The sequence below is a fragment of the Drosophila hydei genome, unplaced genomic scaffold (genome assembly GCF_003285905.1).
Source record: "Drosophila hydei strain 15085-1641.00,03,60 unplaced genomic scaffold, DhydRS2 tig00008122-arrow-pilon, whole genome shotgun sequence".
NCBI lineage: Eukaryota > Metazoa > Arthropoda > Insecta > Diptera > Drosophilidae > Drosophila > Drosophila hydei.
Window position 1 is genome coordinate 1,449,392 of NW_022045833.1, and position 11,310 is coordinate 1,460,701.

The 11,310-nt window shown below is 35.2% G+C and overlaps 1 long non-coding RNA gene across 1 annotated transcript; it reads left to right on the forward strand.

Moving 5' to 3' along the window:
• Positions 1–9,647: 9,647 nt before the first annotated feature.
• On the forward strand, positions 9,648–10,901 carry LOC111604854. The gene is made up of 4 exons (XR_003944329.1): positions 9,648–9,864; positions 9,944–10,097; positions 10,319–10,473; positions 10,575–10,901. It is a non-coding gene; the product is annotated as an uncharacterized LOC111604854 (long non-coding RNA).
• Positions 10,902–11,310: the final 409 nt, after the last annotated feature.

Genomic DNA, 11,310 nt, shown 5'->3' on the forward strand with positions numbered 1-11,310 from the left:
AAGTATCATAACATATTCAGATATATATATTTATATATATATACTCTATACAAAATTATCCCTCTATTTTCGGGGCATATCATGAGCAAAACAAATAAGTGCGTGTATTGTCTTGCAGTTATTTCCATATATATATATATATATATATATATAGATTTTAAGTGAAAAGCCAGCTCTAGTGTAGGCATCTCAGACAAATAATAAATATACTTAAATGTCATAGCAGTCGCACACAACAAAAAAAAAAAAAAAAAAAAAAACAAAGTTAAAAAAAAAAATAAACCCAAAATTTTGTGTTTGTTTTGTGTGCTTCTGTAGCTTAGTGTTAGCAACAATTTAAGCGTCCATATCAAGTACATTAGTGCAGACTTGAACGAAAACAGTGATTAAGTATAGTTCTAATGGTTAATTACACAGTTGCTAATTGTAATTGTTGTATTATATAAATGTTATCAGCAGCTCCTATTCAATTGCTTGTCAACCCGATTTCATATATAAAAAAAAAGAATATATTCAGCTTAATTTCATTTCGACTAATGCAACAACCAATCGTATATGCCAAAGATAACGAGAGCGAATTCCACAACAAATGAAATAAAAATAAAAATAAAATATAATAAAACGCAAAACTATTTTCTGCACTTTTGCATATACCAAAAAATATATAATAATAATAAAATAATAATAATAATAAAAGTTGCAGCTAGCTTAAGTCAAGCATAAACTATATTATATAAATATATATATATATATATGCTTGTAAGTATATATATGTACTTGTATACATTAATTTTATGTACGTTACGTATTAAGCGACTCAACAAGAAACCGAAACATAAAGAAAAACTGGCCACAGCCAGCGTATTTTACAATAAATGAATTGATGTGAAATTTTTGCCCAGCAACAGATTTTTCCTTACGGCATTCAGCAGCTGCATAAATATCTATTTGCCCAGTGACTGGCAAAAATATTTTCCTAACTGGGACAGCGGGAGCGACTGAGAGAGAATAAGTGAAAATTAATATCGAACGTACATTTAATACCGTATTAGACTTATTAGCTCAGCTCAGCTTTTCGGTTCTATTTTTACAGCGCAGGCAATTATAATTTAAAGAACTTAAAAATATTTTCAAATTAAATGTTAACTCTTAAGTTGCTTAAATTTTATGCAAATATTTTATGAAACGATAAATATATATTTAATAGAAATATTTAATATATATTTTTAAATTTCTTTTATATTTCTGTCATAAAAAAAGTTTTCCATTTTGACATTAAAAAATATTCCTGCCAATCACAATTTTCAACAACAATTTTCTTTTTAGAAAATAAACACAAAAAAAACTTTTCTTTAATAGAAATTTTGCCTGAGGTGAGATATTTTTTAATAGAAAACATCTAAATAAAATAATAAAAAATGTGAGATATTTTTTTTTATCAAAGTCAAAGGTAAGCTTAAAAGAACTGGAATATGCATACAAAAACATTTATATACATGTTTTTATGTCGGAAATGACCAAGACCAACGAACGCTGTAAAATAAACCAAGACTTATAAATAAAATGAAACGCAACGTAAATCTTGTATATATGAGCGACATGACAACGCACTGCTGCGGCACCCAGAGTGTTGTCAATGGCAACAACAACAATCTGAGCTTTGCTGAATGCACAGATTTATGACTGCATAATACCCAAACACACACTAACACACACACACATTGCAGCTGCAGGGCAACAAGAATGAATGAATGACATGCGGGCTTACTGAAAGCCAAGTCGAGTAGTATAATGGCCCCAGCTGCGCTTTGCTAGCTAGTCTGTTGACTATGTTTTCCTTTTTAAACATACTAAAACTAAATTGGTATGACACAGACATTTGGTTAATAACACAAAAAAGTAGTTAATGAATAAACTAAGAATCGTGCGCTCAAATGTATGCTATGATTTTTGGGTTTTATTAAATGCGACTCAGTCAAGCAGTGTACAAAGCAGTGCATATTGCCAGCTGAACTGCTTAATATGTCTGGTAGTTCGGCAGGCGGTCTATCTGCCTGTCTGTCCGTCTGCCTAATGCTCAGTGTTCTATGCAGCCCAGCTCACGCTGCAGGCATAAAAAATTTTTCGCACCAAAAAAGCTGCAGCAAATCCTTCAAGCAAACGCTCAGCTGCAATTTATCAAGCATGAGAGCACACACACTTTAATAATGGAGCAGTGCCCATTTTTTATGCTGCTACGAACAGCAGCTTATTTCAGCTCTTCCGCAGCTGCTTTGAGACTCTAATATTGAATATTTTTCAGCATTGACTTTTGACTGGGTAAGCATTGCCATGGCATGGCATGGCATGGCATGGCAAGGCTTTGGCTCAAGTTAGAAATGTCATTGTAGATTGACGCACTGATCCTTATTTATGCATTTATTTTGCTGACACTTTACCCCAAAAAAAAGAAGAAAATTTCGGGGCTAATGCAAGCGCAAAGCGAAATGTCAGCAAGCAAAAAAAATTGCAATTTTCTTATTTTTTATTTATTAATATTTTTCTTCTTCTTCATTTTTACTTATGTTTGAAGCTTGACATTTATTTGCTGGCTGCGAAAACAAAAATAAATGTAAATAACATTTGGCATTTGGTTGAGTGAAGCTCCAGAGGCAGCCCACACACAAACACACACTAAATATATATAGAGAAAGAGACAGAGTATATATACATTTTTTGACTTTACTTAGGTCAGTCAACAGTTTACAGCGCTTCTGCACCATTTAACCTAAGAACATCTTTGCGTATAAAGTCAAATTTAGTGTGAACTGCCCAAAAAATAAAATAAAATAAAATAAAATCAAAAGGAAATGAGCCCTACCTAACCCAAGCCGGCTAACATTTTTTTTGCTTTATATATATATTATTTTTTATACAAGTATTTACAAAGGCCAGCGTTTAAATAAGTAAAAGGAGCACAAATAAAAACTGAAAGCTGCACATTTAAAATGCAAATCTATTCATGGTTCTGCGGTCGTAAGCACCACGAAGTCCGGACTGCCCGTTTTTTCTAACGTCCATCGTCCTTTGTCCGCTGTCCGTTATCCGGAGTCTTGTGCGTTCGCACTTCCGGCAATTAACAATAAGCGTCGCAGAAAGGTAGCTGAATTTTTTCATGAATAGCTACTTAAATATGGAAGCCATATTAACTAGCTGAAGCTCCTAGTTCTGCTTTCAGTTGAAGCTCTGAAGTGAGAAGCTTTTCAAGCTCTTGTTATTATGTGTCAAAATAGAAATCAGGTAGAAAGGGAAGCACACGAATTGTGAATCACTTTTCGTAGAATAGCATTGAATTCTTTTCACCAAATAAAATCTGCGAATTGTGATATTGCCGCTAAATATAGAGCCAATTCATAATATCTTATACTGAGCATATTTTACAGCATTTCTTAGAAAAATTTTACATTGGGCAATCTAGATAGAATTTATTTAAAATACGAAATATTTTTAAAATATACATAATAAAATAAATAAATAAAAAAGTATATACATATAAATAATATATATATAAAATAAAATTCTACTGAAAATCTTCTGTAAATTATATTTTTAAAAATTCATTATTAAAAATATTTGATTACAAATTATTCGTATATATTTCGCATATTTATTTAATTATAAAATACTATTTTTTTTTATAAAATATTACATTTTACTTTAAGCTTTAAATTCAACAAAAGCAACTTCTTCAACTAATATTTTCAATTTCAAAACAATTTTTAATATCATCTCTATCAAAACATAAAACTTTCGCCACATCCCAAAAGTCTGCTGTAAATCAGTAAACGCTAGCGTTGCTCTCTAAAAGTGCAGCCATTTAAATATTTATAAACACATACATACGCATGCCTCACGCAAGCAAGTAAAGTCAAAACCAAAAAACCGCGAGCTTTACAGATTGAATAATTCGAGTGAACTGAGCTAAAATTTTCGACTGAAATTATGCTCAATTTCGGTGGAAATAATATACATATGTATATATATGTATATATGTTGTGTATATTAATTCGCTTTACATCATTTGATATATGCAATCGACGCAACGGGGCGTATGCGCAATTAATATGCATGTAAATGCGTCAAACAAATAATTATGATAATTGAAGTCGGCTTTGTAATCGATGCGCATACGCTTTAAGACCACTTAAATGTGTATTACAAATTCCTCAGAGACGGACAAAAAGGGTAAACCTGTAATGAAATTTACATTAAATATACTTTAACACACACGGCCCATAAAAAGAAAGGCAGACAACAATTTAATTAAAAGACATAATACAGGCGCACAGCTGCTCAGCATAGCAGCTTAAGCAGATAAAAGACGTGAGAGCTAAAATACAGAATAAAAAAATAACTATAAAATTTTACGATTCTAATATGGCTGTCACACACACCCTCACACACACACAGCACGCAGAGCCACAGGCAAAGAGCAAACGGTTGTTAGCATTTTCTTTTAATCAGCTGGCGACGCGAGCGCTTTTTTTCGGCTTTAGTCCTGCTGACAGCGTGTGTGCCCACATCCAGCACCATGCTAAAGGGAATATGCTAATTTTAATTAGCCAAAAATTTACATATGCTACGCACACTAGTCAAACAGAACGCACACACACACACGTCCACACGCCCACCCACGCACACACAAACACGTGCTTAAGTACTTAAGTGGATATCCTGTCGCAGGACTTTCGCTGTTTTGACAGCACAAAGCACAAAGTTTCAACATGTTACAGCAATTGGCCCAATTATCATTATATATTATAAATGCCACGACCAACAACCAAATTCTGTTGAAATATATTTCATCTAAAATATATTTAAATAAAATAATTAAATTTTGTTTCATGGCGCCATCAATTTCAAAGTGTCAATTGCATCAAGCGCAGAGTTATTATTTTTGTAATTCATTAATTATAAATACTTTAATGAACTAATAGAGTGTTAAAGAGTTATTATATAATTTATATGAATTTACTAAATATTTTTCTATGATTTCTATTTATTTTTGAGAGATTTGTTGATGCTGGAATCGAGTTAAAAGTAACAACAAAACACTAAAGACATCATCTTGTTGCAAAGCAGCAAAGCACAAGGATTTGCTGTTTCATATTCCATTTGTTGAGCTATAAAAAGCTTTTCTTGGAACCTTAGCTAATACCTTAATTGTGTGCCGTGCACTTTCCGCCAGCCAGCCAGCCAGGCAGCCAGCTCTGGCATTGAGTTGCATAAAAAATGCCAGCATAATTCCCATAATACTTATATGAACTACATACTAAATCTGTGCTTCAAAATCAGAAGCATTTATTACTGGGCCAGAGCAGTCCTTGACGTTCTTTGATCACAAAAGCTAGAGTGGAGAGAGAAAAAAACGGTTCCAAATAAGCCAGCTTATACAAAAAGCTAAAGTAATCACGACTTGCATCTAAAGAGAGACCAAAAATTCACAATTGCTTTGCCAAAGGACCTTTGCCATAGAATTGGGGGAGTTGGCTCTTAAGGCAATGCAAGTGCACCCGCATCTATATATATATATATATATATCTTGGCTTGAGCTCTGTGTAAACGCTGCTAAAAGTCACATTGCATTCGAATGCAAAGAGCACAGAGTGTACGAAACCCAAAAGCCTTATTGTTTTCTGGTTTTTATCTACTCCCAAGCCGTTATTTCACTTTTCAGGCAGCCAAGCGTTTCTGAGACACGAACTGAGACACAGAGTGAGACTGAGACTGAGACTGAGACTGAGGCTATGGCAAGGCGATTATTGTTGCAAAGTTGGTTGACAATTTGCGTCAAGCTGCAGGCAAAACTTGCCAGCATAACAACGGACGATGATGCAAGGGCCATGGAGACACAAAATAAGCCAGGCCAAAGTAGACGAAATGAAGCTGCAGGCCAAACCAGCTAACAGCCACCAGCCACCAGCCACCAGCCACCAGTCACCAGCCACCAGCCTGGGTAATAAGGCATCGAGCAAAAAGTGCACTGAAAATAAACATTCGCATAGTCGGATAGTTGGATAGTCACATTGTTGGCTAGTTGCTTACCAGTTGAGAGGCTGTCGAGTTTGTTAACTGTCTGAACGGTGCGTGTATTGTGTTCGCCTTTCGCCTTTCGTCTTCCGCCTTCCGTCAGCTGAAACTTTTTGCCCGACTCTATCAAAAGACTTTGCATTTTTAATACCCTACAAGCATGGCTAATGGAGCCTGTGAAAAGGGATAGAAAAAATAACTATTTAACTTACAGAAAATACAATTACATACATATGTTTATAGATAGAAGATAGTCACGCGATATGATCAACGATATATCAATGATTTTTTTGTTAATTAAGTTAATTAATTAAAACATATGCTAAACGTCATCCACTTCTTACTATACTCTCATGTAAATATTGAAATTTTAGAGCTAACATTTAGCGCACTTTTTATATACCAAAAATCATATAAGAATCTCAAAGCAAAACTAAGTGAAAAACATTTAGAGCAACAACTTCTACAGGGTATCTCGCGTTTAGCACTCTGCTTATACTGAACTTTTATAGTTTTTATTATTTTTCACTTATTAATGCCATATTTAAGTTGAATAATTTGACTAGCTTTATTGCGGCTTTAGAATTTAATGCGCTTCGCCTGTGGCGGGTCAATGACAGCGATGAGTGAAATGAAGATGGAGCTGGAGATGGGGCATGGGGAGGGGGGGGGGACAGCATGTTCTATGGTATAAAAGGCGGTCGAGACGGAAATTGTATATCCGTTAGAAAATTATCAATTTATGGTAAAATGAGCACTGATTGCAAAATGCTGCGATATGGCATTGGCATTGGTATTGCGATAGGAATTGAAAAGTGGCAGCATGCTTTGTGGCATTGCTAAATTGAAAATGAATCGAAATGAAAAGCTAGCCAAAACCGTATCGTGCCGATGCGATGCGAACTGAACTGCAGGCATGTGGCAGTGGCAGTGGCAGTCAAGGCGACAGTCAACAAGCAGCTGGCAAACGGGGCCCATAATGAGCAAGTCAATATCATGGACAGCAGGGCACACACACACACACACCCACATACATACGCCCGCACACAACAGAAGAACAGCAGCAGCAGCAGCAGCAGGCAATCGATTGAGGTCCTTGCGTACGCCGTTGCTGCGACTTGCGTCATGCAGCGTATTGCGAAGAAAAAGCAGATTGCAATTTGTTTTACTGATTTCCATGCTTTTGGCTTTATTTGCACAGCGGAAACTTTCATTAACATCAAACAGCTACAGCTCAAGGCGCTCTCCAAAAGAATATTCAAGTAAGCATTCGCCCCCTGCTCCGCCCCTCAGGACCTACTCGCATCCTTGCCATTGTTACATATAGACGCGTGCTTTACGCCATTGATACGCCGGCAAATGGCATGATTTACTTGCATCGGGCATTGTTCATTAATGCAATTAGTTATAATTAATAAAAGAGCTCGAACATGATGTAAATTGCGGTGCAATCAAACTGCATTGGATATTACTGCACTTTGGCACAGCAACTGCCCGGCACTTTAAGGGTCCTGCCGAGTATCCACTGAGTATTTGGCTAGGAATTATGGTAAAGTGAAGGAATCTTCAGCTTTTTGCTGAGTGAACTTTAGTTAATGCAGCTTGAATGGCGATTAATAAAAAGTTGTGATACTTGAAAAAGTTTTTTTGTGTGAACATTTAATGATGCATTTCTAGTAATCCGATTGTATATAAAGCTTTTATGTATAATTCTAGCAAGAAGAGCTTTAATATGATTTAATTTACCTTCTATATTAAAGCTGCTATAAACTATATATATATATATCAAAAGCTCTGCTTAAAACTTGAAATACTACTTTTCTGTGCTTTATTTCTTTAACTCACAAGAACAAAAATTTAATAATGAGAAGCTAAAAATCTCAGAAATTTAAATAAAATAAAATTCATTTAAGATTATACTTAACATTTATATTACAGCCTCCATGTAGCATAAAAACTTAGCTTAAAGCAAAAGCTTCAAGCATTTACTTTTGCTTCAGCCTAAGCTCTTTGGCATATAACAAATTCTTGTCTACGCATTAATCATTAATTGAAATGAAAATGGATTAAATGAAGTGCTAATAAAAACTAAATTTAAGCAGATAGATTAATCTAAGTGATATGCATTTAATGTGCTTCCATAAAGCTCTATGCTCAGCTGCTCACAGTAAGAGTATAAAAATCTTATCTCTAGACCCCACTTAAATCTTTTTCTACTAATTCACTTTATTTTTTTCCTTTTTTTTGTAATAAACTGCGATGAAGCTGCAGTTTTTGTGGGCCGACATTCAGTCGTCGGGATAACCGCAAACATATCTAATTGGCCACAAGTTGATGTGCAAACATTTGCCACCTCACAAAATTTGTGTAGCCAAACAGTTGGACGGACGGATGAAAATCTGAAGAATTTGTTAAAATATGCAGAGCGAGTGCAACCAATTACGATGGCAAATAATGGCCACAAATGTGCTTTAAGCAGCTCGCATTTACATTCAGTTTGGCAGCTAAACAAAAGGCCAAGCGATGGCACTAAAATTTATGAGGCTGCTCGCTGCGACCGTTGACCCCATCCAAAGGCCCCCCCCCCCCCCCCCCCCCCCCCCCCAATTCAGAGAGATGTTGTATAACTTTGTTTGTAAGTAATTTTAACAAATTTGCGAGACATTTGTGGCCTTTTGTGCAAATATTTAACCTATTTTCGGCCTCAACTGCGTTCGGGCCAGCCCACATAATGCTGTTTCGCTTTTGTTGTATTGTATTGTTGTGGCTGTGTGTTGTTTGTCTTGACTTTTGCGGCCAAAAAGGCCAATTAACTTAAATAATTAGCCAAAGTTTCTACAGTTGCGATAAAGTTGTTGGCCAAATTGGCGCTGGTTCCGCTTGGCCTGCCATTTCGCCACTAATGGCCGCAAATTTCAATAAAATTTCATTGTTCTAGCGAGTTATTGTGAGCCGAGCCATTCAGAGCCGAGCAGGCAATGTTTTTCCATTTTGAACAGATTGTTTTAAATGAATATAATTGTATACACATCAACTCAATTGGAGAATTTCTGAAGATTTCTGATGGACAACTCGTTCGGATACAGCCAACGGAAGGACAAAAACAAAGATAAAAGATTGGGGGAAACGAACATTTGGTATCGTCTGCTCTATTGGGCTTTAGTGCTCATTGCTTTGGGCGGCATTGTTGCCGGCGTGTATTTTGTGCTTGAAGCCGATTTTGGACAGTGTAATTCCTACGATGTCAAGTGCTATTAACAGAGGCAACTCGTTCGACAGTAAGTTGAAATAACTTTCGTTTTCTTTTTTGTGTACTCTGAACCCATTGAAAGTGGAAAATCAAGGTATAATGGTTTTGTTAAAATGTATTTAAAAGGCAGCCGGAGGCGTGGCAGATCTCATGAAAAAAATATATATATATTCTTGATTAGGACGACAAGCTGAGTCCATTCATGTGTTCCGCCTGCTCATGTATCCATTTTACCACTTCCCAGGTTTCAGAGTTTTCCTCATGTAACGTTATAACTTTATATCCTTTCATCCTCATTTTATTTTTTTTTAAATATAAATAGTGTACTTTCCGGACGAAAATGAGGCAATGAGCAAAAATTGGCAGACTAAACAATATGTTTGCCTTTTCGCTGTTGTGTTTGGCATTATTTTTATCTATTTAGGCATGTTTGTGCACCTTGACACTGATTCACCTTATTGTTCCGACTCTAATGTGCTGTGCTTTGAAGATTTGTAATTGACTCATCAGAAATTCACACGAAAAACATAATGGAACACCTTTTGGTAAGTTCATGAGCATTACGTATACGCCATGTTTTGAGAACAGTTTATTTTCAATTTGCCAAATATTTTTCTATTGCAGCATTTATTTTTTATTTTCATATATTTTTATTATGAAAAGGAGACTTTCTACTACACAAACAATGAAATCAAGTTTTAGGCAAATTTTCATATCGTAATAAACTTTATACCTACGGCATATGCTATGCAATCGACGCAGCTAATCAGATACTAAGGTATGTTTCGATATATTACGTATACGCCTGGTGTTAATATTTAACCATTTTGTCACACATTCAGCTGTGGCACTTGTTATTATTAAGTTAGAGAACATATACGCTTTTTATATGGCGTATATGTAGCCATATAAAAAGCGTATATTTTGAAACTCTAATTTTAATAAACATTACGTATACGCCATGTTTTAGGATACTCTCTAAAATTTCTCTAATTGCAGCCTTTGTTTTTGTCCCAAAACTGAATAGAGAAATCTGTTGTATCCCACAAAGAAGACTTTCTGCTACACACACACTGATATCAAGTGTTAAGCACATTTCTACATCTTAAACGTCATATATCTGCCTCAATGTCTGCAGCTAAACACCTTCTTAGGTAAGTTTCTATATATTACGTATACGTCTATTTTAAATATTAACCAATTTCTCTACTTATTTTTGGCTTTCTCAAATAAATTATATATTCTTAAATTTCAGCATTTGCTTGACTAATGAATTGGCTCTTCATTGCCATTTGTTTTTGTACAACTTTGGACTGGCAGAGAAACTTCTCCGCCATTTGCAGACAATGTGCGCAATGTTTACATATAATTAAGACGTTTTGCTGACTGCTGCCAAAAAGTTGAGACGACACCAGAATCTCCTTACCAGTTGCTGCTCTTGTTCAGCTGATTTGGTATGCATTTGATGCCATTAACAGCAAATATTCACTTACATTAAACATTTGTTGATGCTCCAAAAATAAAATATGCAAATTGTTATTTTTTGATCCACCTTAGCATGCGATAGCAGATATGTGTGCCATATTTGATTGGTTTAGCTTAACTGCGAAACGCATAATGTATGAAAAATAAAAAGAAAACAAAACAAAAAAATATGGAACTGTTGACCTACTCCCCGCATATTGAATGATGAAAAAAAAACAGCAGCTTTTGAAATTTATTGAAGCGCTGCCTTTTATGCAGCTCGCTCGTTGAATTTGCAATGCGCATTCATGAATGCCCGAAGAGCGCAGTTTACAGCTGAATGAGTGTGAAGAAAGTACATCGAAGCTATGCACATGCATATACATGACACAGGCATACATATATAGGAATATATATATATATATATATATATGTATGCATATATCTGTGTTTATAGGCAGATTTTAACTGCGGATTATGGCGGCAACAAATGGCGGATTCTCTATATTAATTAAGGTTTTTACTTG